The sequence below is a fragment of the Topomyia yanbarensis genome, chromosome 2 (genome assembly GCF_030247195.1).
Source record: "Topomyia yanbarensis strain Yona2022 chromosome 2, ASM3024719v1, whole genome shotgun sequence".
NCBI lineage: Eukaryota > Metazoa > Arthropoda > Insecta > Diptera > Culicidae > Topomyia > Topomyia yanbarensis.
The window spans coordinates 319,632,279-319,659,579 of record NC_080671.1 but is presented as its reverse complement, the minus strand read 5'-3'; the positions used below and the strand labels follow the sequence as shown (position 1 = coordinate 319,659,579).

At 36.1% G+C, this 27,301-nt stretch overlaps 1 protein-coding gene across 1 annotated transcript in view; it reads left to right on the top strand.

The window, feature by feature from the left end:
* The window catches only part of LOC131683742 (acetylcholine receptor subunit alpha-like 2), an 85,509-nt gene that overhangs the window by 39,653 nt on the left and 18,555 nt on the right, over nt 1–27,301 (top strand). The window lies entirely within an intron of this gene.

The window sequence follows — 27,301 nt, the reverse complement described above, 5'->3', positions numbered from 1 at the left end:
CAAAATTGCACAGAGAATCAACGAATGGGGCCTGGGAGTAGCTATCCATTCTCAATGTGCACATTTCGAGAGTTCTATACTTTGGAATGCCAATAATGGCGCTGACCACGTCCTTACAGTCATCGTGGAAGGGAAGGAATGTTAACAGTTATGTGTCCAACAAAAAAACACCTTTAACAGGCCAACGAGGGTACCCGGGTACCCACAAATTGAAATGCTCATAACTATGGCTTCCTTCAACCGTTTTGGACACTTTTAGATGTATTGGACTCAGGAACTCGTCCACTTTTTGATTCTGTAAAATAGAACCGGAAGAATGGATCTGGTTTTTGGTAATCCGGATTTTCCGGAGTAATGTTCCAGTACTAGGGTATGATTTGTAAATTTTAATAATGTCCTTGCAATACGAGTATCAAAACTCTTCAAATTGTCTCGGAAGACTGTTTTTATTGTTACGGGACCCTATTGCAAATTGAAAAATGGAATTGGAATGGAATGACCACTCATGGCCCCACGGGAACCTGCTCCGGAATGTCCGTTCCAGGGTCAAATCACCAAATGGTTCCAAAACCACGAGATACAGCCTACTGATGCAATCCCAAGAATTTTGATACCCATATTGCTAGTATTCCATTGAAGTTCGCAAATAGTACCCCAGCACTGGAATCTTTTTCCGATAGCCCGGATTCCCGGGAACCGAATGAAGTAACCCAATTCATTTTTACCAAGTCCAAAAATGGATGAATTCCTGAATCCAAAACACCCAAAAGTATCAAAATCAGTTGGAAATTACCTTAGTTATGGGCATTTTAGTTTTGTGGGTACCCGGGTGCCCACGTCGGCCTGTTACGTAGTAAAAAAAAATCAGGAGCCCCTCCTCACTCCCCCTTACTATATCAACAATATTATTAACCCAAAAGCTTGACTTAGTGAAGTTCGAAGATGTCACATAGTTTCAATTTCCAACTATGGATAAAACATGGGAATTTCATTAATTGAAACTTAAAAAGGTACCCGGGTACCGCGTCGGACACACAACGGTTAATGTAACAAACGTTGTTATGGAGATCGTGCATACCTCTGCATCTCCACGTTTGTCTGGGGAAGGAATTTTGGTTAATAAGGTGGGGTAATGAGTTACACAAAGCTGGATTCACTTTGATAAGTGATACGATCTATGCAACTCCCAGAAAAGTTCTTATGTGTTTATTGCTCTGGACAGCCGGCTGCCGGGAATTTATGATAGATTTATCGCTTGTTGAATAAATTTTGAAACCCTCGGTTTGTAAAAAAAATATCTTCAGCTCCGAACAGCAGCGGCGGATCCAGGGGGAGGGTCTTGGGGGTCCGGACACCCCCCCCCCCCGAAAATTTTTAACTTCTTGAGAAATTTTAAAATAGTTTCTATTTAAAATTCATTCTAAGTTCAAAATCATTCCAAAGCAGATTCGATTACCAAAACTGATTTTAATTGAATGAGAGTATCACATATTACGTATTGTACAATGAACATTTCAAAGTCGAAATGCCCCTCCGAATTTTTTTTTCTGGAACAGTGTTGCTTATGTTTAATTGATTCTTCATTGCGACGAAACACGTAGGGTTGGGAGTACCAGTTTTACCGTTACCGAAAACCGGTAAAACCATCCAAATATCCTATACCGAAATACCGGTTTTATAAAAATAAAAAACCGATATTTTCGGCAATTTGTTAAGAAAGACTAATTAATAAAAGGGATTTTATTGTTGCACAGCTTTAAAGCACTTAAAAAAGCTTTGAAGCTACTGTTTTTAAATTAGGTCCCATGCACAGTAAGCTTGCTTTAGACTCTTTAATAATGATATAAGCAGGGGAATAGTGCTTATGTAAACAGTGGATACAGCTTAATTTAACGACCCCAAAAAATCCCACATGTCAAATATAACTTATCAACAAGAAAATCTGCAAGACAAAATCAATCAACACCATATTCCCACATACTCCATTTTGAATTCAATTTATTCACACTAATGGCAAATCTATAACGCATAGACCTATCACAGAACTCTGACAATAGATTCTACGGTTTGATTCGGCAATACTGTCCCGGGTACGTCGAAACAAAATTAAAAGAAGATTGTTACAAAGCACTGGTTTTCAAGACAAGGGGGAATTTATGCTCAAGCGCTTTCATAAATTAAGTATGAGTGTTCGAATAGCATTTTTGGATACCAGTGACAAATCTGACCTTGATCAATCTGTCCTACAGCGTTTTCGTTTTCGACAGACTGAAACCCGTTCCAATTTCTGGTGAACACCACCTATATGTCCGAGCATTTGGATAACGAGAAAAGAATAACTTCAGCTCTGATTTTCCATGAATGTGTTTTTCAAATCTCGGTACGCCGACTGTATCTAGCTAAGATTATAAACTCGTCTACAAGAAACTTCTTCGAATACTGTCTAATTGAGGATTATTTTTGAGGATATTTTTTCTATTGCATCGAACTACACCAATTTTTTGGTAGTTTGTTAAAAGATTAATTTAACGGTTTCATCTAAAATATGGCGAACCTTCTCTTATTCGTTCTCGTTTTCCGAAAAAGTTATGTATTTTGGCATGAATTTTTGATTTTAACGTGCCGCATAAATTGTTAAAACCGGTTTTCTGGTAATATTGTTTGTTAGAATCTTAAAAAGGCTATATGAAAGATTGTTGTGATATATTCTTCGATTTATTTATTGGCATAAACAAAACGAAAAAAAAATGATTTTTTCAATCTTATTGGCAGTGGCAGATCTAGAAAAAAATTTCGGGATGGGTTCGAAATTTAGATTCTAAAATGAATATTGCACAAAACATAATACGTAAAATCCTCATTTCAGTATTGCTCATTAAATTTAGTTTGAAAAGATATAAAATTCAAACTAATTTAAAATTTATCAACAAGTTGAACATTTTCGGGAGGGGTCCGGACTCCAGGACCCTTCCCCTGGATTATTTTCTCTAACCAAAATTGCAAAATTTTATTGAGGGATTACACCACTGTGGAGCACGAAAAATACGAACAATGTGCAAACATTACTTCAAACGATCGGGTACACCGGGTGCGTACACGAGAACGATTCGCACAAGGCAAAATGAGTCAACACCAGTGATGATAAGAGTGAGAAAGAGAAAACTGGTGCCACGAACCTATGTGTACGCACACCGTGTACGTACATAGGGTTCGGTTGTGCAGGCGAACATGTGCACGTGTTTTGGTACGAAATAGCGTGTTTGAGTTTGTACATGTGTAGGTTTAATATAAGCACAGATCCAGAGCGGACATTGTGTAGTTAGATATGTGATGCCATGAAACAAATTATTCGCCTTAAAACAATCTTAAAATTTTAAATCTGTTTTAAATCAATACCACAAAAGTTATTTGAATAAAACAGTTTTTCTAAGAAACACCATAACCCTCGATTTTAAGTTTGTTGTAATATGCAAAGTATGAGAGCTAGTGCTTACATGTCCTCATCAGATTTTTCCGAAATTTATCGTTCTACAACTTCGCTGAAGGTTGTTTAGCTCTAGCTGGAATGATCAAAAAGTTAATTTTTTGATCTTGGTAAAATTAAAACCACCCTGACTGTTGTTTTAACAAAAAGAATGGGTTCACAAACTACGAAAACTTCTCCAAAGATTTAATGAGGCTAAGTTGTTTAGTTTTAGTAAAATCTCAAAACTCCTGCTAAATTTGCATTCTGGACAACTGTGCACTGTACCCTATATTAAAATGATCGGAGGGATCCAAAAATTGTGCTTGGAGCTAACGCTCATTTGCAAATCATATTTTTGAAAGAATCATCAACACTCGCGAAAGTTTTATGGGCATGTTATACTTACGTCTATTCGCCTGATTTTTTTTAATTGATTATCAATTCGTTAAGTGTTACATAAACCCATCGAGTGGTTTGGGCTCTTCTGGCAGCGAAAGAAAAAAAACTTAATCCCTCCCGCTGTCACTCACAGCTCATTATTATTTATTGTGGCTTTCAGCGTTTCCTATCAAAACAACTTTTCACACCGTGAACAACAACTTATCATCCCGTTTTATCGTAAGCAACACTGCACAACTCCTGTCATCAGCATGGTGGAAGCGACGCCGACACCAAAGCGCTCCGTCATAGACTTAATAAAGTTTCAACTTTCGCCATAATTTTGCTTGATGAGCATTGGGCGGTGAAATAAACAAAATCATTCATCCTGACGCTGCATATTAATTTGTCGCTCCAGTAGATACCACTTGCAACGAAAATACTGCGCTAAGCTAGAAGTGAGGGAAAATCGCCCCAACTTGGTGTTTTGTTACGTTGTCCATTTCTCCATTCCATTGAGTTCCGTCAGTTATTTATGTTCCGTTTTCCATCAACTGTGGCAGAACATGAAGCCTTTTTATTTGAGTATAATTCAAAATAATTGTTTAAAGGGGTGCATTTTTGACGGGGAAAATCGGTTCACTGCAAAACATCACCAATGTGAAATGGAAACAAGCTATGATAAACTTAAAATCGCTTTCGTTATCTTACTAAAGTGGAGCAGTATTCCATCCTGACATAAATTAGAAACAACATCGTTATCTCAGTTTGCCATTAATGTGCTTCCCGGGATGTTTTCCGACATCTTTTTCTGCTGATAATACATAGAGTTATGATTCGTTTCCGCAACTGCTTCGGGGAGAAGTCCCCTTTTCACGACATGAGCTCTATGGCTTCGAGTTTGTCGCGGAAAACTCTTCAACGCTGATTGTATCCAACGCCGAGTGAGCCAAGACAAGAATATGTTATGCAAAAAGTTTTCTCTCACAGTAGGATGCTATATATAAGATCTATTCAATCAAGGATGATTTTTGTTTATTGACAGCCATTTCGTCGACTTCGATCTAAATATTGAATTCAAATTTGTCAACTTGATGTCATCAAATTCCGCTCAAAAACATATCAAATGGACTATTATTACTCTAGTAAAAATACAATCGCTTCCTGTTTTTATTTATGTTTTATGATGGATTCATCAAAGCATGACTAAGGATTGTATAATCAATCTAAAAGATATGAGCCTTTTATACTAATTTTAGAAAAATTCATATGAAGTGGTTTCACTCAAATTGAATTTTCACATCCTTATTTTTCATTGATACCAACTGGATTGGATTATAAAGAAAAAAATAAAATCTCTTTCAAAATTTGAAAAAGCAAAAAAATTATTTCTGGACAGAATATTTATTGCACTGTTCGAATTCTTTGAAAGCAAGATGAAAACAACCGGCTTAATAACAGAAGCGTAAAGAACTTAATAGTTGGTTTTATTATTTGAAACCCCGTCCCAGTTTAATTTATTTTGCTTTTTGTCGCACATATTTAATTCGAAGTTTGATTTCAATAACCTGGATACAAATATTTGTTATACTTCTCTCATCCGATTTCACATATCATCTTCTATCCTGTTAGGACGTATTAACATGCAAAAACTGAAACAATGACGACAGTTTTCTATACAACACTTATTTTGGATATAAGGAAAACACCATCACATGACAAACTAGACAGACAGAAGTTGAACACGCTTTTCTCGGTCAGGCATTCGTCCCAGTCTCGAAGCTCCGATGAACGTCCATTTGTCAGCATAGCTCATGCGAATCAGTACTTTTTTCTGCGGAAATAATATGCGTCTCACGATTTAGTGTAAGATCCTATCCCGGGGGACCGCAGCACAGCAAAAATATGTCCTGTGACAGGTTAACGACGATAAATTTTAGTTTGAATTATTCCTTTCAAGGGTAGCCACGTAGGCGTATCAACATGACGTGCCTGGCTTACGGGATGTAAAACTTTTGTTCTTGAATTGCCGAAGCGTATCTTGAACATGTCAATGCTGCTCGGTGGAACCAAGGCAACAGCAACGTTTTTTGGGAACTGAGCTGACAACAACTGATGGAACATGGGAAGCAACGAGGCGTTGAAGAAATGTGTGAAATATAATAGTCTGGTGCGGATAAACTACTTAACGATTACCAGCGATATGAGCTCTATTCTGCTGAAGAGGAATTCCAGCTTTTCCTTAACATTTGCGATTTGAGTGAAACATCCCAGAATGCTTTTTTCATTAAAATTTACTTTTTCCATTTTAGTTTTTAAGAAACGAAGGCAAAACAATTTAAAATCATGACTTTTTTGGAAGAAAAACAGCCAACAATTTATTATTGGATGCTCGCCATTAAAAATAAAAATATTAGAGCCCGGGGCTAGATGGCGGTTGGGGTAAGTTGGCGGAATCCCTTTTTCTCCGTTTCTATTAGACACAGGTAATCTTCGATACAACGTACCCTCGATAAAATGTACTCTCGATATAGCGTCACTCGATATAACGTACATTTTTCCTCGATATAACGCACATATTTTTCAATTTATTTTTCATGTCGAAATTTCTATTCAATTACTTATATATATGCCTTATTTTAAGAATTCAATATGTTACACACAATCTTGAAACGTACTAATTGGGCTACTAATGAGCATGTTAGCAGTTGTCTACTTCATTGAAGTCTACGAGAGCGATTTTTCAAATTTCATTTGCGTATGATCGTAATTTATTAAAACCAACCATATCTCTACAAATAATTCAAAATGAGTAAGCTCTAACTGAAAACAAAAATTAATAATCTTGGTGTGACCATTGTTTGTTGGTTTCGGGATAGCGGAAACTTTTTTTCTGGGCCGAATGACAATGTTTAAGTACCATGGTATGCTGTGCCACAAAAATAGCATGTCAAATGCAATCATATTTGATGACTATCAGATACAATCGCTTCCTAAAACTCTCGAATTCGGTTCTTCGCACTACAGATTCTTTTTATCATTCTCGACATTTGAGTCTTAAAATGACATCAACCATATGATCTACGAATCATATTGAAAGTAATGCGGACACATTTAACTTCGATTTCGGATATTCCTGAATTCAGTTACCTAGACTCATGATTGTTTTGTCTGTTTTGCATTGATGTTGCCATCATATGATGCATGAAATGAAATCTCCTCTACGAGGAATCCAGTGATAATTACCAAAATTTTAATGCCGTTTCCTGAGACTCCTGAATCCGGTTATTAGAATCGAAGATTGTTTGTCATTGTGTCACATCAAACAAATAAGAGTGAGAGATCATTTGCAGTATTTAGGAAACCGGTTAGCGGACTGAAATATATTTTAAGAAATTCTTGAATCGTAGATACAAGTGGATCTTTATAGCCTATTCTAACGATTAAAGTCCATAAATTGATTTTATTTCATGAGTTGCAGACGGTGGGAATAATAAAAAAACACTTTACAAGCTCAGACAGAATAATTGTGACGAATGACTTAATAATTAGGAGTCAAAATAAGAATTTTTTCAATAAATTTAAATTAATTCTGGCATCTTTTTTTGTGGGACCACTATAATTTTCTTATGAGAAAAGTTGTTTCATAGTACTAGGTAGGTAAGATTTTCAAAATTAGTTACGCGGTACCAAAATTCTGTAAGATAAAGTACCATGAACAACAATTCTGTGAGAATTTTGCATGCTTCGATATAACGTACAATTTTTAAACCGTGATGTACGTTATATCGAAGTTTACCTGTAGCGCTGCCTATCGTTGTGAACCTCAAGTTATGTGAAACCCATCATCCGATGCGTTTTTGTTGAAAAACAATTTGTGTTGTAGAAGTTGTGGGCTATATTGTGTTTTCAAACATACGAAATAAATTTTCTAAATTTTTCAAACACTTTGTGTTATTTTGGGGTGATTTTCAATCTAATTGCCGAATGATTATATTTTAGATAGTGCGTGAAAAGGGCTTTCAGTATCCTTATAGATATGTCATCTATCTATGAATTAAATTTCAAAAATATGCTTTGAAAATGGAATATGTGTCAAAGTCAAAATTCCGGGGTACTGAGACTGAAATATATTGGCATATATTTTCATTGTTCTGGAAGAAGAAATGACCTTTTCGACGATATGTTACGTTACGTCATTTTATTAAAAATGCTATTCTATTTTTGAACAACAATATGAAAATAAATACTATTTTTAAATTTTTTCTTGTAAAGTATGAAAATAACTCAATATTTCCATAAAAAACCGTCTTTGTTTCATTAAAAATTGAAAGTCAACTGAAAAAATGACATCGTAGTCAATTAGTTTGTGCCGAAGGTCCCAAAAATATTTTTTGTCATTAGTCAAGATTTGGAGGGTATAGGTTAAAGCCAAATTGACACCTACCGATCCGATTCAGTTACGGTTTAGTACCGTGCACGGACACCAATATTCTTTCATATACATCAAATGCAAGCATTTACACAAATCTTGTCCGGCACGGCGCGCAGAGGAGTAACTGGGGTCGGATCCTAGCCAAAACTATTTATTGCGGCTATTGCTGTTATTATGCCTAAAGATGAACTAAAAATAGAAAATAACTAGTTTTTGGGACAATTTGGCATCTATCCACCTACCAGTGTGGAGGTCAATTTTCTAGATCCTTCCGAATACTAGTATTTTCGAGGTGATCTTTGTGAATACATTTGTTTTTTCCCGATGCATGAACAGTTGGTCAGTGGAAAAGGGAAAAGAAAAGGGATTCATAGATGCACATATTCATAGATATACATTTTGCCAAACATAGTATTTGGCCCTACAGCATTTTGACGTACCTCAAATTAGTGGAAATATCAATATTTACAAATCGCTTGGAATTTGTGGATCGGAAGAGATGGAATGTTTTTCGGATAGCCGGAATCTTGCTTTGCAATATTTAAAAAGGGTGTTTCTAAAGCTAGTCCAATACACAGAAACACTACTATTTTCGGTTATTTTTAAGCTGAGGTTACACTAATAGTTGTGTACAATTGCGTTTGTTATACTATTGTCTTATTTAATACAGTCATCATCATTAGAAAGCGATTTTGCTGGATATATAATAAAAAATGATTAAAAACCCCTTAAAATATCACCACTTTGCATCCATGCAAAAATTATTTAGAAATTTTTGGCATACTCTTTATTTTGCCACAATATGCAGTATGCCTTTAGGTATCTAAAAAACATATAACTAAATAAAAAATCGAAAAAAAAAATTTGGATATTGGCCAAGAATTTGTTCTAGTTACTCCTCTGTGCGGCGCCATGCCGGAGAAGGGTGAATGCTCGTATTTAAATGTGTGAAAGAATATTGGCGTCCCTGCACGGTACTGACCCGTCACTGAATCGGATCGTATTTCGACAAATTTCGATATTAGCAATAGTTGTGAGTTGTCCAATTACACAGCAAAGGTCGGTCAGCGAGCTAGTAACGGGAGATAAGGAAAAATATGAACGAACAACACGAAGTCGAAGAAAATAGGGATATTGCTATCAGGAGATATTTCACTGCCGATCCACAGAAAAAAATATTTTGTAATTTTAAGTTTATATTCATGCACATATTTGGAGCATGAATATAAATGTAAAATTAATCTCCACCACAAATACACACGAAATGTCGTGCTTTCTTCAACGAATTTAATTAGAATTTTACACGTGGATTGAAAATTACAGTTTCTTTAAACGGAAAACCAATGCCCTTCACTGTCTTTTTACTCGAAAACTAGTGTAAAATGAGTGACATGTAAAATTACACGAATGAAAGTGTAAAATTGTATGCTGTTTGATGCTCCGATTGATTTTAACGTTATTTTCAATCAAATTTTTGATTCAATCGTTGTATGTTTACATTCATATTGATTTACATGTCGTTTAAATTTCGTTATTTTTTGGTGTGTCTGTAGGAGTGGGTGACAGCTAAATGGCTCACGAAAACGGGCATCGATATCGAGTTAAATACCGCCGCCGAAGAATTCTCAACGCCAGCTAGCATATAAATGCAGAGGAACCCCGATTTTATCAGCACCCAATTTTATCAGCCCCCTATTTTACCTACCCCCGATTTTATCAGCTTCATATGAAAATTGATATCAGATTCATATTAAAATTGATAGTTCGAGTAAATCCTTTCTTGGGCATATATTTTTAATCTTAGAGATCCGAAAAATGCAAAAATAAAAATATTTTTTTTTAATTTTGCGCTGTCAGACCCCCATAAGAGGAACTTAAAGCAAATAATCAGAAAGGGTTGCGAGGCTATATCTGAGGACCAAAAAAGAATATTTAAAGAACTTCGTTTTATTAAAAGGGCAGAAAAAATATATGTCCCGATTTTATCAATGTCCCTGTTTTATCAGCCTAAAATTCCCCAAAGGGCTGATAAAAACGGGTCTTAACTGTAGTAACGAGTCGAACCAGGAAGCAGTTAGAAAAAGTAGCAATCTAGAAAACATGAACGATTAACACAAAATAAAAAGAGCAGGAGCACAATCCGTCCTGATGTGATACCTAACGATGGACCCAGGAGAATGAGACTTAGGCTAAACAAAAGGTTAACTACTACAATACACTGGAGTAAGAATCCAATACTACCATAAGCAGCAGTGTTTGTTTAAGAATCTTTCTCGATAACAGACATTGACTCAATTTGTTGAGCTGAATCGATTGGTATGCAAGACTCGTCCCTCCACGCTTCGGGAATAATCTTCTGAGTTTAAGGATTTCTGTACATTTTTTTATAAGAAACGTAAAAAAAATCCAAACCCTACCTGCCCTCGAGAATTTTGTGCGCACGGGTATGGTAACACGTCCTTGCTGTTATGGCAGCTGACTAAAGTTGGCCAAAACGTAACTGGACCGTCATGAAAATTAATGAGGCGTAAAATCCGTTTATTGAAGCAGTTCCTTTTAAATACTTCCAAATTCATAATCTAATAATTTAAATACTTCCAAATTCATAATCTAATCTGTCACTAAAAAGCTGGTTTTGTTGCTGAAGGAACAGATCCCTCGCCGAATCATATTTATTTTTGTGAACTTACCCACGAAAAAAAACTTGAATCTTCTAGGAACTTTGTCGTGAGCCTTTTCCGAATGACCTTCAACCGCAGTTGACGAAAATAGTTGGCAGTAGTGAGAGTTTCCTTGTACTTTTTAATCCCTCGAGCCACAGTACTTTCAGGATAATCTAACATTATTGCCCGTTTCCGAGTCGAGTTCGCAGTTATTTTCGTTTTCGTCTCCTGCATGAGGAATAACGCTTACAATGTTGGTTTCAAACTGTGAAATAAATATACGGAGCAAAAGAGATGAGCACAAATTTTCTAATTTCTCGGGTATCTGTATTCCGAATCTGCCCAAAATCGATGGAATGCATACACAAAAAAATAATGAAATTTAAACGACATGTAAATCAATACGAATGTAAACATACAAAGATTGAATCAAAACTTTGATGGAAAATTACGTTAAAATCAATGCACTCAATTGAAGCATCAAAAAGCATACAATTTTACACTTTCATTCGTGTAATATTAAATGTCATTCATTTTACAGCAATATGCGTGTAAAAAATACATTGAAGTGCATTGGTTTTCCGTTTAAAGAAACTGTAATTTTCAATCCACGTGTAGAATTATAATAAAATTCGTTGAAGAAAGCATGACAACTCTTGTGGATTTTTGGTGGAACTTAATTTTACATTTTTATTCATACTCCAAATATGTGCATGAAAATAAACTTAAAATCACAAAATATTTTTTTTCTGTGTAGGCCATTAATTTAAGGTAGCCCTGGCTTAGTAAAACATCAAAAATTCTAAACGAAAATCTAATTACTGACTGGAAGTTGTTTGACAATATGGTAGATTGGTCTTTCCATTTTTAGGTTCAGCAAGATATAAGGATTCATACAGGAAAGCAATACAGGAACATTACTGTACACGCTGTTGTTTGGAAATTAAGATTTTATATTTGATATTGCGCATACTCGAGCAAAGCATGATAGCAAATTGAAAACTAAGCTTGATGTTGTGATGTTGCCGGCAATCGTCACTCAGATCGATATCGTTTTGGTCATTTTAACAGTTTAAAGATCAAAATCGAGAGCAAGAGATTGTTCCTTGACATTAAACAGATCTCCTATCAGTAAGAGCTAATTGAAAACTGTTGAAATGTTTCGATAACGAAATAAGTACCCACACAAAGTGATATTCTGTTAAAAAATGAAAAAAAAAACGAGGATTTTTTCTGAAAAACGCAGAGCTGTGCTTTCAGCAAAATAACATAAAAATATGAGATCAAAATATTTAAAAATATAAAATCAAAATATTTCAGAATATTTTCTAGAAATGAAAATTGAGTTCAGGCTTAGGGAAGTCACCTTCAGCACATATGCAATGCTGTACCAGAAATATTCATTTTTCAGAACAACTTAAATATGTGGCTGAAAGTTACAGCGCTGGAATTAAGATTCCCTTGTATATAGAAAATGACAATATAGAGGTAAGGATATATGAGCTATCAACACGTACCCCCGTTAAGCAAATGCAAAATGCACGTCATAATTCTGAGCTGTTGAATCCGTTACACCTGATACTTCAAGAAACTTTTTCCCGAATATGGCTAATGATGTTCATTGCGTGAAAATGCGGGTCGAAAGATCTATCCCCTCTTGACTATACAATTCAAACGCAATGGTACTATAAGTAAACAAGCCACGCTATTCCTATGTGCCAGTACTGTACGTTCTTCGTCCAGTTCTAAACTAAGAGAGCATCCAGGATAGCTTGTGGGACAGTAGGTCAGTTCATTGTCATTCGTTCGCTCAAAATTGGTCCCTCGAATTTGGCCACTTGCTTTAGGTGAACTGACCATTTTGTTTCTAAGCGAATTGAGTAAGTACTATTATGGTTTCAAAAGGAAATCCGACTGACACTCAATAACATTTGATTTTGTTCTAGTTACATTTTGTAAATATTTTAAAGACCCTCGGCTCCGTAAAGATATCACTATGAGCCGTATCTAATAAATGAATTATAAAAAATGTGATTTCATTCAAGGATGGTGTTTGATTCACTATTCGCCAATCCCTAACTATGAACCGTGTTAAGACATGAGTTTCTAAAATTCTACGCTTCTAAATTAATTTATTTTCTAAATCTTCAATAAGAAATATTTTGTCAGAAAGGCGTGCCCCTCCTTTTCCAGGCGGCTAGATCCGCCTATGGCGAAAACAGATATAGAATCGAGTAGCTCACACTACGTGGGAACTTTTTAACCCCTTTCGTAACTTTGTATCCTCTAAGTATTTCACCTATTTAAAGAATGGCATGAAATAAATACACCGAATCATAATCTCGAACGGCAGTCGACAGCAATAAAACTATCGAGCAATACGTTCAACTCGAGCCATTCTCAAGTTCGATTGTGTAGGTTCCATAATGCCAACATTTCTCGATAATCTAGCCTACTCCTTCGAGCGAACTCGAATGAAAATTAACTTTCGAGCTCGGATAGGAATCCTTAATGCGAAACAAGGTTGATTCGAAATGCGGAATGCCACCCCAGATTCAATAGCTATAGCGACATAGGTAGCCAAACATGAACGGATTGGTTTCAACAGTCTCTTGTTGCCTTGTTACGATCTCACCTTCGAATGTACATAAATTTGTATACACAATTGTCATGTTTGAATTTCGCGAGCTTCCATCCAGATTCAGGGAAGATGCAAACGGTACAACTTGCTAACAAAACTTATGCAAATTTACCAACCACTCAGTAGCTTACAGCGAACGCCGACACTGGACTCTGGGCAGTCTTTCTTTATCCTCAAGTGGCCGATTTTGCTTGTTTGCTCGAGACAGAACTGCCAGGTCAGAGCTTGTTTGCTTCCCAGACCACGGAGGGTTGAATTTTTGCTGACTATCTGTTTAGTGGTGAAGAACAACGAATGCACGTGGGTGAATTCAGCGGTATTTCGGATGGATCCGGTCTTTTCTATCTATCTATGAATAATCGGATTAACCCCCTCTCGTTTATTTTAGTACCCCATCTGAGCTTTCTGTCATCATTTGCCCGTTAAAATGAAGGTGTTGCTTGTCTCCTGGGGGTGATTTTGAAAAAAAAGCAGAGTGGAGAGGTCCCTAGTTGACCCAAATGCTGGAAAGGCACGTGGCGATTTTAATTATATAAAATCTTTTTCAACCGTCTGCTTGTTGAAGCGCATCAAAGATTTGCTAATTCGTTTGTTTTTTGTACTTCTCCTACAATTACACCCCGTTATTATTTACTATTACTTATAATTTAGAGATATTAGTTCTTGGTAAAAATTACTTTTTAGCCCATTAATGCTCAACTTACTGTATATGAAAAGTAATAAGAATAACTCCTATTACAACTTGAGTAATCTTTGATGCGCTTTAAAAAGCAAAGGGTTGGAATAGATTTTATATATCATTATCGCCCCCTGCCTTTCCAACATTTAGATCAACGCTAAACTGGCTTAATTAATGAGAATATTCTGCCTCTTCACTAGGCACAGAAATTGTCCGTACAGAGAAAAGGATGCGAGCAAAACGAATTTTTTCGAATATTCCAAAAAAATTGTCCATGCAGATTTCGTCCAAATATAAATCACTAAAATCAGTATCGTGTATGACCTCCCTTCGCATCAAGGATACACAGGCCCGACGAGAGGGGGGGTCAGGGGGGGGGCAACTACCCTGGGGCCCGGGTCTGGTTTGGGGGCCCGCATTTTTAACTGAATTTAATTTATTTTAATTTAATTGTTGAAGTTTATTGTTTCTGTTGGCACTGCAAATATACCGCAATCAACTACGTTCCAGTCGTTCCAATGGTTTTCTGAAGTACGTGAACGTAACCCTATTAGATTCATTTAACAGTGCAATTGAACCATTCTTGTTTCATTTACGCAAGTGTTTTTAAAAGTGTTCGTAAAAAAAGGTTGAATACGCACAGTACAGTATGAAGTTGTATACAATTTAACATATTCGTAGCTAACTGTTACTAATAAAAGTTGGGTATTTTCGGAATGGGATTGACGAGTAGATGACGAAAATGAATGTATGAAGCCATTTTGAAAACTAAGATGGCGAATTCCAGATAAGATAGGGTAACCAACCAATTTTGGACCCCTAGAGAAAGTGAAATCACGTGAACGTCAAAAAATATTTGCTTGCCTATGTTTTTTAATGCAATACATGCACGAGTCTGCTCCAAAATTACTTCTTGAAAGAAAACTGTCAATGGATGTTTTATACATTGACATAAACTCGAAAATGACATTTCTTCACAGCATGAATTTTTCACATTTCGGACCCTTCCACACTAATTTGGACAGTGTTTCAAGCATATTTTGGACACACTGAATGTGACTGAATATATTTTGGAAACAGTGAAGTTTTTTCTACTAAACTGACCTACTGACTCGTTTTCTTTGCAGTATATTTAATGCATGAAAGAAGAACATAAGCAAATCTGTGACTGCCAATCAAAAATGGTACATTAATCTTTATATGGAAGGCTGATTGCGTGAAGTATTTTTTTAGTTCTATCATTTTGAGAAATAGAAAAACTTTCGGTACAATTAGGTTACTGCAAACTTAACAAAGCAACAATAAATGTAACAATTCATCTGTAGCAGTATTATGGAGTAACATCCTCAAGTGGATGATAAATCAAGGTTCAAAGTTCGTCAGGAATCTTCTTGTACAATATATTATTATTTTTAATTCGTTTGTTTACGAGGTGGTTTCTTGTTATTCTTTCTAAGCTCAGTTTTTCTTTGTTTCTCTTCTTTTACTTTCCCTTTTTCTTCAGTTTTCGCTTTGTGGTATTCAACTGTTCGGCGCAATGTTAAAACAACAGGACTACGTCGCTTGAATCGTGATGTTCCTGTTCGTGTGAGTGTTTCAGGCGATTCTAGGAATTCAGCAAGCACACTCTTATTATCATTATTTAGCTGTGATATGTCTCTTAGATTTGTCAACCTATAGCTTGTCGAATTCAACAAATTCGAACTACAAATTTTCTTCAACATGGATTTCAGAAGTCCCGTCTTTGGTTATATTATGGTCTTCAATGAAATGTTTCTCAATCGTTTGATTTTCGACATCCTTTGGTTTGAACATTTCTAAATAATTTGACCAAAAAGAGCAGGCGACCTACCGTTACGAAATTTTTCACTATTCTAACTCGATAAACAAATAGCTATTAAGAAAGAAAATCGAGGAGCGTCCAAAATAAGTTGATATAATTTTTTTTAAGACATATTGTAGACACCATTTATTTGAGATGTTTTAGATAAAACATTACGAAAAAACCTTTTCAAACACGTTACATGAATAATACCAAATCAGACAAACTGATTAAATCGATAAAAATATTATAATTGTACATTTAAATCCAATTTGAAAATGAATCATTTCCACCGGTTATCGTTGAAACATGAAACGTTTCGGTGATTCGTTTGAAAACTGTGGATTCTGTTTAATTTTAAACAATTAGAGATGAACTAATGATATTGAAACTTAATAGACAACCCAAGGAATGTAATTGCTGCATCAAACCAAACAAATGCAGAGAAACTTGGCAGTGTAGGAGGCAACTACATTAACAGGGTCCAAAATATGTAGGGGTACAAATTAGGTTGGTTACCCTATCTGTATAACCTAAAATATTGACATTTTCGAAATAAAATAATCATAGCATAGACAAAGATATAGTGATTTGGGATGCGGATGATATGATTATAGAAAACTTTTCTCAACCAGAAGGAACTATCTTGGCCTCCAAAAGGGCATCGTTCATTTATTCGTCAAACCCGCTTAAAAATACCTCATAGTTTATACAGAAATTGTTCGAAATAGCTCCAAGCTACCATTTCTATCATCTACTCGTCAAGCCCGTTTCAAAAATTCCCATATTTTTAGGGTTATCGAGATTATTGTTCAATCGGAAGTCTCCATCCTGGATTTCAAAAAGGTACCAAATATCCATTTTCATCATATACTTGTCAAGTCCGTTTCGGAAATACCAATATTGTTGGGGCTATCGATAATGTCGCTCAACCAATGAATTTTAGTAAGAATGTAAATCGAACTTTTTTTTGCGATCTAAATCCCAAAAAAACGAACACTTTTTTACGAACTAATTCAATTTACGAACCCTTGGCTTGGTTCGTAAATGGAGGTTCCAGTATACACATTTGATGAAGAAAAATATGGGAATTTAACTAGATACTTATTCTACCCATTAGTATTCACCAAAAGTTGAAACTCTTTCTCTCACAACTCTCTGTCTCAGTCTTTTTAACAGCAGACTTCGCTTTTGGATCCCAGTCATCGCCTTCGTAATGTTTTTTTCTCTGAATGTTAGCGCAAGTGTAACAACTGATTCCAAAACCGATTTTACCATGTTCAGAAACCGATAAAGAAAATTCGTTCAGGTCATAGTGACAACTGCAATAGCTGAATCCAGTACCTCAAAATCAACAGTATGTACAAACAACAAAAAACAAGACAGCATCAGTGGTGCGAAATTTCACATTTAGTTGTTTATTTCCGATAAATTTGCTGAAACAATATTCAGTTTTAACGCTTCCCTCATTCATTCACTTCCAAACCAACTGAAATTTTATGAAGAATCGAATGGTTGAGTGCAGAGTAAATATAAATTCATTCATCAACCAAAGCATTTATTTTTTATTATGTGGACAGTTTGAAGGCAAAAGTTTTTTTACACTTTCGAGCATAACTGAACTGCGAGCTAGCATAGAAACAAGATTCAGTTTGCTCCTGAAACCGAAAATATGCGAACATGAATGCGTTGTTCCGAAAAATCGAAGGACAAGGGAAAAAAAACCAAACATTCGATTCATTGCGGCGGGCATGAATTGAATTTTGTTTCTCTTTCAAGCTCACGCAGCGATGTCAATTTTTCTAAGCTCTGATTCTGGGCAGCATTAACGATGCTGGCATTAACGTGCGTCAAGGGAGCATGAACGATGGCGATATGGACTGTATGGCAACGCCGCAAAAAAGGATCCCAATTGCAATGGCAAGTTGGATGTAAGCCACTCTGAAGGCCAGCCACAAATATTACTTTATTAATTTTTATTTTTTCCATCTATTACATGTTTATAATGCTGACGACTCTGTTAAGCCAACGTATTGAATCGTGTCAAATAAACAATTTTCATAATAAAAAAGTTTAATTGAAACGGTTGCATCCATATAATTTCTTTAATCGATATTGAAATAAGAAGTCATATATGGTAGGGCCCGTCAGTACTTCAAACCCTGGGGCCCGGCGCGGCTGTCGACGGCCCTGAGGATACATAACACTCTGTTATTCGCCAATAAGACCAACTTTCGTATTGCCTCCGGCAGAATTTTTCCCCATTCCTCCATGATGACTGCTTTCAGATGATTCTGGCTAGTAATTGTAGGCCTTAGGGTTATTTTGCCTTCAAAAAAATGAAAAAAAAGTTCGATTAAGTATCTTTAACGTCAGCTGCATCGGAAAAAAACAAGAACATCATATGGTTTAATTACCCAATTTAACGTTGTACATCAGCCATATTTTTACCACCATCGAATTATGCTTCGGATTGTTATTATGGGCGTAACGAAAACTTCTTTCATAGCCTTCAAAATGTCCAAACGATACAACGTAAGATCAATTAATACAAGTTACCACCTCCAGAAACTCCAAATATACCCCCAAACCATTACATTACACCCAACAAGTTCGACAGTCGATCTTAAATTTTGCTATTCTAAGTCGATGATGGGCCTTCTCCATGTAATTATTCCGCCATCAGATCCAAAAACACTACATTTATTCTGGTCAGTAAAAATTAGATTTTCTTTGAGCTGTTCAATACCCACACCGTACTTTTAAGCATATTCATGTTCATACTATGTTGCGTTTCGGCTTCGCCTCATCAGAAACCGACACTAACACATTGTCGGAATAGATTAGCGCCGGCTTGACGCAAATCCCTTAAAACTAAAACACACTATGTGTTTCAATCAAACGACTGATCAAACGCGATGTCCCGTTCGAGCAGAAGTTCTGTTTATGCCGATGAGACACAAGTGAAGCCGAAACTTGTCTTGGCTTAGCAGGCCTATGCGAAAGCACTATGCTATATTTCTATAAAAATATAGCATAATATTCATGTTGCTTTTTGGTATTTTCGCGAGTTTAACAACTTACTCGGGAAAATTTTCCAATGGTACGGTTTCGTACGAAGATAGCTGCGCATGATTTGAGAGAAAACAGTCACATCTTCAAATGTGGACAAATTTCCAAACAGAATACGAGATCTAGGTTTAATTTTTTCTTTATTTCGCGATCAATTTTGCTTTCAAAATACTAGTCTTCGATTTACTACCACGTCCTGGTGAAATCTCCAAAGATTTCGTTTTAATAGTTTAATCATGGAGTTGATGGTTCTAGTATTCTCATATGTCCAGATGAAATCATAGCTGATTGAATTTTTCCTAGATCATAGAATTAATGTTTTTTAATTGTAGTACATATAGTAATATAGGAATATAGTAAAAAAAATCGTCCTAGAAATCATATTGCGGAATCCCCGGAACCGGTCGTCATGTGTCCAGTTGACTCGATATATGATTGCATTCTTTGTATCGAGTATACGCATGTGTCCGAATGATATCATAGATGATCATACCCCTCGTAGATCGTAGAGTTGATGCTCCTTGAGTTTTTTTAATATGCTGCACGACACGATAATCCAAAATATTAACCTGCGGTCTTAGGAATCAAATTCCGGAATTTACGGAACCTGCCAGAAATGGGCAAATTCATACTAAATCTTTACGGCATGAATAGCGTTCTGTGAAAATCAATGATCTGTCATGATTTCTTTAAGTAAGGTAGTAATTCTGATATAACTTGAATATAGGGTAATTTGGGGACAAATGCCGCACATTTCTTAAAATCGATCCTGCATCAAAGTAAACCATTAAATATTTGATAAAATCATTTTTATCAATTGCGACAAGTTTCGAAAATACTGTTAAATGGTTTTTGTCATGAAAAAAAAATTCATCAAATTTCCATGAACATTTTAAAAAAAGGTCATTGCGGGTGAGATGCCGCATTATGGTCACAAACTAAAAAATGGTGAACAAAAGTATTTTTTAGCTATCGTTGATGGTTTTGTGATTAGCACCTTCATTTCTAGAAACAATTTTTTATTTAACATTTTAAAAATATTTTTCGTTTGCAACCTAGTGTAACGGTTAAGTTGGAGTAACTTAATTACGGTTACTATTTATTTATATGTTTGTGCGAGCGATATATTGGTAGAGGTTCCTTAAAACCAGTTTTTGGTTGTTTCTTTCAACAATGTATTTATATAATTTTGGTTTGTTCTTGAAAGATTCATTTTTAAAATAATCAATTCGTCGAAATTTTCATTTTTATTCCAAAATTGACATCACTACAAATCAATGCGTTTACTAAAATTAGTGCCCGAAACTTTAAAGAATAATCCGAAGTAACTAATACTTAGATACAAATCGCCCGTTTAAATATATAGATAAATAGACTCATATTTCTATATGTGACTGTGTTAGGTCCGCTAGTTTGTGGATATACCTTATTAATAATCAATAACTGACGCAAATGATCATTTAATGACATTCCAATGTTAAAAAAATACATTTTAGCTACATATCCTCCTCCATCGAGTGCGGCATCTCACCTGCAATTTTGATGCGGAATCTCCCCAATGGTATGGGAGAGATGCCGCACGACGACATTTTCCTCTGAAATTATGAATGCCTTCTAAAAGGTCGCAGCTTTTCAACCGATACATGATTTACCAAAAAAATCGAACAATTTAAAAAAAACGAAATTTTAATGCGGTACTGAAAAACTTTCGGCACTCCGTGATGCAACTGGACACACATAATCATTAATAAAATTTTTGTGAGTTAATAATAAGAATTATTTTACATCTCCAGTGTTGTAATTCTTCGCAAGACAAGCTCACAATATCATATTACCATATAAAAGTGACCCCCCCCCCTTTATCCATGACTGGATATGTTTAAATGTCTGTAAAATTGCTATTACGGTGGACACCTATATATAAGCGTTCAACTGCCACGAACCTGATGAGTGGCGTGACGGCGCTGAAACACTTGCAACAAAAAAAGTAAAATATTTATTTAGCTTAATCAGCGTTAGTTAAATTTTTATAATCTTTGTATTTCTTAATCGATTGATGGCTAAACAAATAACATTATTTAATATATTATAGTTTTTATACCGTACCCATCTGAAATTTTGACAATTATAGAGATGTTTCAATGTGGAACAAGAACTGAAACAATTACATTGGTAGCAGGCCCGTGCGCACGAGGGGTGGTGGGGGGTTGGGGGTTCAAACCCCCCCCCCCCATGATCGTTTTGAATTACTTTTAAAAATTGATTATCTTCCTGTCCAGGAAAATTAATATACTGCAAACCGTTTGGACACATAAAATGTCATTTGAGTTCGGTCACTTTAGAAACAATTCAATGAAGAAAACCAAGGACGAAACTTTGCGAGGGTGGCTGGAAAGGGATGTATGTCAAGATGGACGGCTTCTCTGAAGGATCGGTTAACGTATCGACAAGCTTCGATATTTGCAAAAGTAGTGAGTAGACAGCAGATGTTGGTCAGAGGGAGGAAAAACACGAAGTTGGAGAAAATCGGGATATCGCTGTCTAAAAAAATTTTACCGCCGATGATTATTCCGTTAGAGTAGCAGCGAAATGGATCACGAAAATTAGCATCGCTATAGGGTGAAATACTGCCGCCAAAAAGTTCTCAGCACCAGCTAGCAGATAAATAGGAACGACTAGCACCGAGAAGGATAAGAAACCCGGCGAAGGTGGTTGTAAACAGATGTAAATCCTTATGGTCGACACCCCCTGACCGGTTCATGTCTCAACAGGGTGCGATATTTGCAGCAGACATGAGCAGATGAGATATATCACGAAAGTTTGACAGCAAGTAAGGAAAAGTAGCTATGGATTCACACAAAACAAAATAAGCAAGAACACAATCCTTACTAAAGCAGTACTTAACAGTTGCTCCGGATGGATGAGGATTACGAGATACAAGAGATTTAAGTTTAGTCGGTTGGCTTAACAACTACTACAAACCAATCCTAATACAACGCACAGTGGTCGGAAATGCCAGAAACGTCACTAGAGGCCAAAATATTGAATATATTCATAGGGTATCTTTGGAGGAATTGTTCGTAAGAATATTCTCCACAACCTGATAAAAATTAAATTGAGGCATGGCTTACTATGATTAAAGTAGAAAAATTAACTTTTTTTACTGACGAGGTAGAAAGTTGGTGTCTCCGAACAAGTTTTAGGAATGCTCACAATGAAGAATTTTGTTGAACAACTTTAGCTTGTAGGGCTTAATGTTATCGATTTTTAAAGCATTTTCTAAGGCAAACCCCTTAAATTTAGCTATTTAATATAGCTTTTTTCACTGTGACTTTTCGTGCAAACGATGTTCCAGACAAATGTTGAGATATTAACACCACATAATATTGTTGAAGACTGCATGTAAAAATATTGTTGAACACTGCATATAAAAATTTTACCTGAAATCGGCGGCGCCGCGCACATCTCTTGTAAAAATACTCATTCGTTTTATAGTTATTCAAGAATTTTTTTACGCCAAGTTCAACTGCGTATAAGAGAGAAAGGTGCAAACCAAAATGGACGAGCAGGCACTATTTTCAATGTCCGCACTACGCATAATAAAGGTAAGAAGGTTTTAAGCTCATTTTCTAATGTTTTTACTTTGGTATTTTTACTTACAGTCTTCAACAATATTATGTGGTTTAAATGCCTCCATATTTGTCTAGAGCACGGTTTGCACAAAAAGTCACAGTGGAAAAAGTTATATTAAAAAAAAATAAATTTGAGGGTGTTGCCATAGAAAACGCTTTACAAATCTATAACATTAAATCCTACAAGTTCAACTAGTTCAACAAAATTCTTTATAACGAGCATTTCTAAAACTTTGTCGAAGACACCAACTTTCTACCTCGTCAGCATAAAAAGTTAATTTTTTTAATTTGATCGTAGTAAGCCGCCATGCCTAATTTTAATTTTTATCAGGTACCCTGATACCTGAATATATTCGATGGTTTGGCTTCTAGTGAATTAAGTTCACGTTTTTGGGGTTTCCGACCACTATGCAGTTGTGTCTTTTGATGACTTCTTCTCGATAACAAACATTTACCCAATTTGTTGAGCAGAGTCGCTTGTTTCACAAGACTAGGTCCACACCTCTGGAAAAATATTCAAAGTTTGAGGGTTTCTGTACGTTTCTTTTAAAATAAACGTTAAAAAATCAACCCCCCCCCCCCTTGAGAATTTTCTGCGCACGGGCCTGATTGGTAGTATAGCGTTTTGTTTTAAAATTTCGAAAAAAAAAATTGGCTTAAAAATTTTAATTAGTTAACCCCGCCGTTTTATTTCTTGCTTAATTTAAAAAACGTTTAGAACTGGTCGGTGTTAAGTCAGACCGTATTAAGTCGCAAAACATCAAAAAATGAGATAATAATATTACGGGATAAAGATTTTCGTCATCTACATTCGACATTTGCCATGTATGAAATATGTAACAATAAACAAGAAGTATGGCAAAAAAAATTTTAATTGTAATGTAAAGGATTCTGCGATTCAAACTTTAAACTCGTTTTTCTCAAAATCAATATTTTGTCACTTAGTCCGGTCTGACTTAACACCGACCAACTGTGTTTCAAATACATAGAGCAGTACAGATATTCAGACTGGATAAACTGCGGAAAATTAATTTTGAGTTCAGTAACGGTTAAGACCATATGGCTTGAATTTTAAACTCAAAAGAAGACCCGCTTAACTTATTGCTAGTGAGAGTTATATATTAAAAACCTATTTTAATCCACCTAGCGGTGCAATTGTGCCTTTCTCAATCATGAATCACGAGAATGTGTGCGTTGTTTATATTCATTAAAAACTTTTAAATGCATATATTACATTTTATTATTATACCTCACATGACAACTATATACAGGAAAATAAATCATTATTCGAGTTCTAAAATTTTGAAAAAGAAAAAACAGCCACGGTAATATTGAACTGAAAAAAGGTGCGAAATCGGCAAAGTCCCAAAAAGTCGATTTTTATAAAAAAAATGTTTTTCGAGATAACATAAAATCTCGACGTTTCATGCATTTTAAAGATGTTTGGCATCAAAAATACGAATTCGATTTCTGAAATTTCATGGGGTCCCCCCTTTGAAAAAAAATATGAGTTCAGGCTTATATGGGAATTTCATGTGTGACCGGACCGTTCAGTCTATATTTCCGGAACCATACAAGCGATCCGTGCGAAATTTTATAGATATCTGTGGGGATAATATAGCTATCATTTGGGACTAAGTTTGTGAAAATCGACCCAACCATTTCCGAGAAACTGATATGAGTTTGCTAGTTATGAAAGATGGCCGCTTTTCCCGGGCACTTCCGGAACCGTCTATGGTGGTTAATGTAGTCAACGAAAGTTTGGTTGGCCGTCGGTGACCTAGAACAGCAAATTTAAGTTGTTTGAGAGACATTTTAGCGAAATTTTTACCTTTTTTGCTTTCATCGGAGTATCGGTTTGAATCACAATTTGCTATGTGATCGCACGCCACAACCTGCAACTCCGGAACCGGAAGTCGGATCGGGATGAAATTAAATAGCCATTTACGGGGACGCAATACCTTTCATTTGAGGCCAAGTTTAGTCGAATCGGTCTAGCCATCTCCGAGAAACCGATGTGACTGTTATTCTGAATTTAGATACTTCCGCCGGGGCTTCCGGAACCGAGGATGGTGGCCAATGTGGCCAAATAGACTTTGAATGGATGTTAGTGACCTAATACTACAAATCGAAGCAGTTGTGGTCATATTTTGGAAAATTTTTCACCTTTATACATTCATTGCAGAATTTATTAAAATCGACATTTTCTGCGTGTTCGTACTTATCACCCTGTAATTCCGGAACCGGAAGTCGGATCCATTAGAAATTCAATAGCAGCCTATGGGAACGTTGCACCTTTCATTTGGGACTAAGTTTGTAAAAATCGGTTCATCCATCTCTGAGAAAAGTGAGTGAGATTGTGTTCGCGTACACACACACAGACGCACATACACACACACATACATACACACACACATACATACACACACCCAGACATTTTCCGAACTCGACGAACTGAATCGAATGGTATATGTCACTCGGCCCTCCGGGCCTCCGTTAAAAAGTCGGTTTTCAGAGCAATTGCAATACCTTTCTATTGAGAAAGGCAAAAAGGTGCAAAATCGGCAAAGTCCCAAAAAGTCGATTTTTATAAAAAAAATTTTTTCGAGATAACATAAAATCTCGACGTTTCATGCATTTTAAAGATGTTTGGCATCAAAAATACGAATTCGATTTCTGAAATTTCATGAGGTCCCCCCTTTGAAAAAAAAAATTTAATTCCGGCTTATATGGGAATTTCATATGTGACCGGACGGTTTAGTCTATATTTCCGGAACCATATAAGCGATCCGTACGAAATTTTATAGACATCTATGGGGATATTATAGCTATCATTTGGGACTAAGTTTGTGAAAATCGGCCCAACCATTTCCGGGAAACTGATGTGAGTTCGTAAATTTTGAAAGATGGCCGCTTTTCCCGGGCACTTCCGGAACCGTTTATGGTGGTCAATGTAGTCAACGAAAGTTTGGTTGGCCGTCGGAGACCTAGAACAGCAAATTTAAGTTGTTTGAGAGACATTTTAGCGAAATTTTTACCTTTTTTGCTTTCATCGGAGTATCGGTTTGAATCACAATTTGCTATGTGATCGCACGCCACAACCTGTAACTCCAGAACCGGAAGTCGTATCGGGATGAAATTAAATAGCCATTTACGGGGACGCAACACCTTTCATTTGAGGCCAAGTTTAGTCGAATCGGTCTAGCCATCTCCGAGAAACCGATGTGACTGTTATTCTGAATTTAGATACTTCCGCCGGGTTTTCCGGAACCGAGGATGGTGGCCAATGTGGCCAAATAGACTTTGAATGGATGTTAGTGACCTAATACTACAAATCGAAGCAGTTGTGGTCATATTTTGGAAAATTTTTCACCTTTATACATTCATTGCAGAATTTATTAAAATCGACATTTTCTGCGTGTTCGTACTTATCACCCTGTAATTCCGGAACCGGAAGTCGGATCCATTAGAAATTCAATAGCAGCCTATGGGAACGTTGCACCTTTCATTTGAGACTAAGTTTGTCAAAATCGGTTCAGCCATCTCTGAGAAAAATGAGTGACATTTTTGGTCACATACACACACACATACACACACACATACATACATACACACATACATACACACACACAGACATTTGCCGAACTCGACGAACTGAATCGAATGGTATATGTCACTCGGCCCTCCGGGCCTCCGTTAAAAAGTCGGTTTTCAGAGCAATTGCAATACCTTTCTATTGAGAAAGGCAAAACACAGTTCTAAACGCGTTTCAAATGAAGCAACAAAGAAAAAAAACTGTTCGAAAAATTAAATCAAAACGCTCTGCTGAAGATATGACTGTTGTCGTTCCAATTTTAATTCCTATATTAAATACTACGCTGCTGAATGTGCTCTAAAGACCACAATAGATCTAAATACTGGTCACAGTGGTTCATCTCCTACAATCAAACAGATCCTCTAAGGAATTTGCTTACTATAAGATACTAATACTTGAAAACCTGTGATAACAATAAAAACCAGTCAATGCTTTCTCGTGGTCAGATGGTATTACTTTTGGGTTAGTTACCAAGTACCGCTATAGTTTAGCCTCGCAACATTTTGACAACAAATCCAAATTGAAACTACTCTAACATAACTCAATCTCTTCATCCACCTAAACCTCCAACAAACGCACGCCTTTCAGTACGCGCAAATCAAGTTGGGTCCGCATCATGTAAAATCAAAATATAGAACGTGTGTCGCTGCGAACAAACCGTCAACCCAATGCACACACAAGCATAAAAATAAATTAATTTATCTCAACTCGCAAACACACAAGTATCACACACACAAGTCGCATCCTGCTGTGTTGAACTCAATCCAAACCTATCATTTTCACCCACATTGCTAATCATTGTGTCCCACAACACGAACCTATTGCCTTTCCATTTTCGTGTATGCAAGATTTTAACTCGCTCAGCGCACGATAAACTTTGCACACAGCAAGGAAAAGGGTGTAAGTTGAATACAGTTT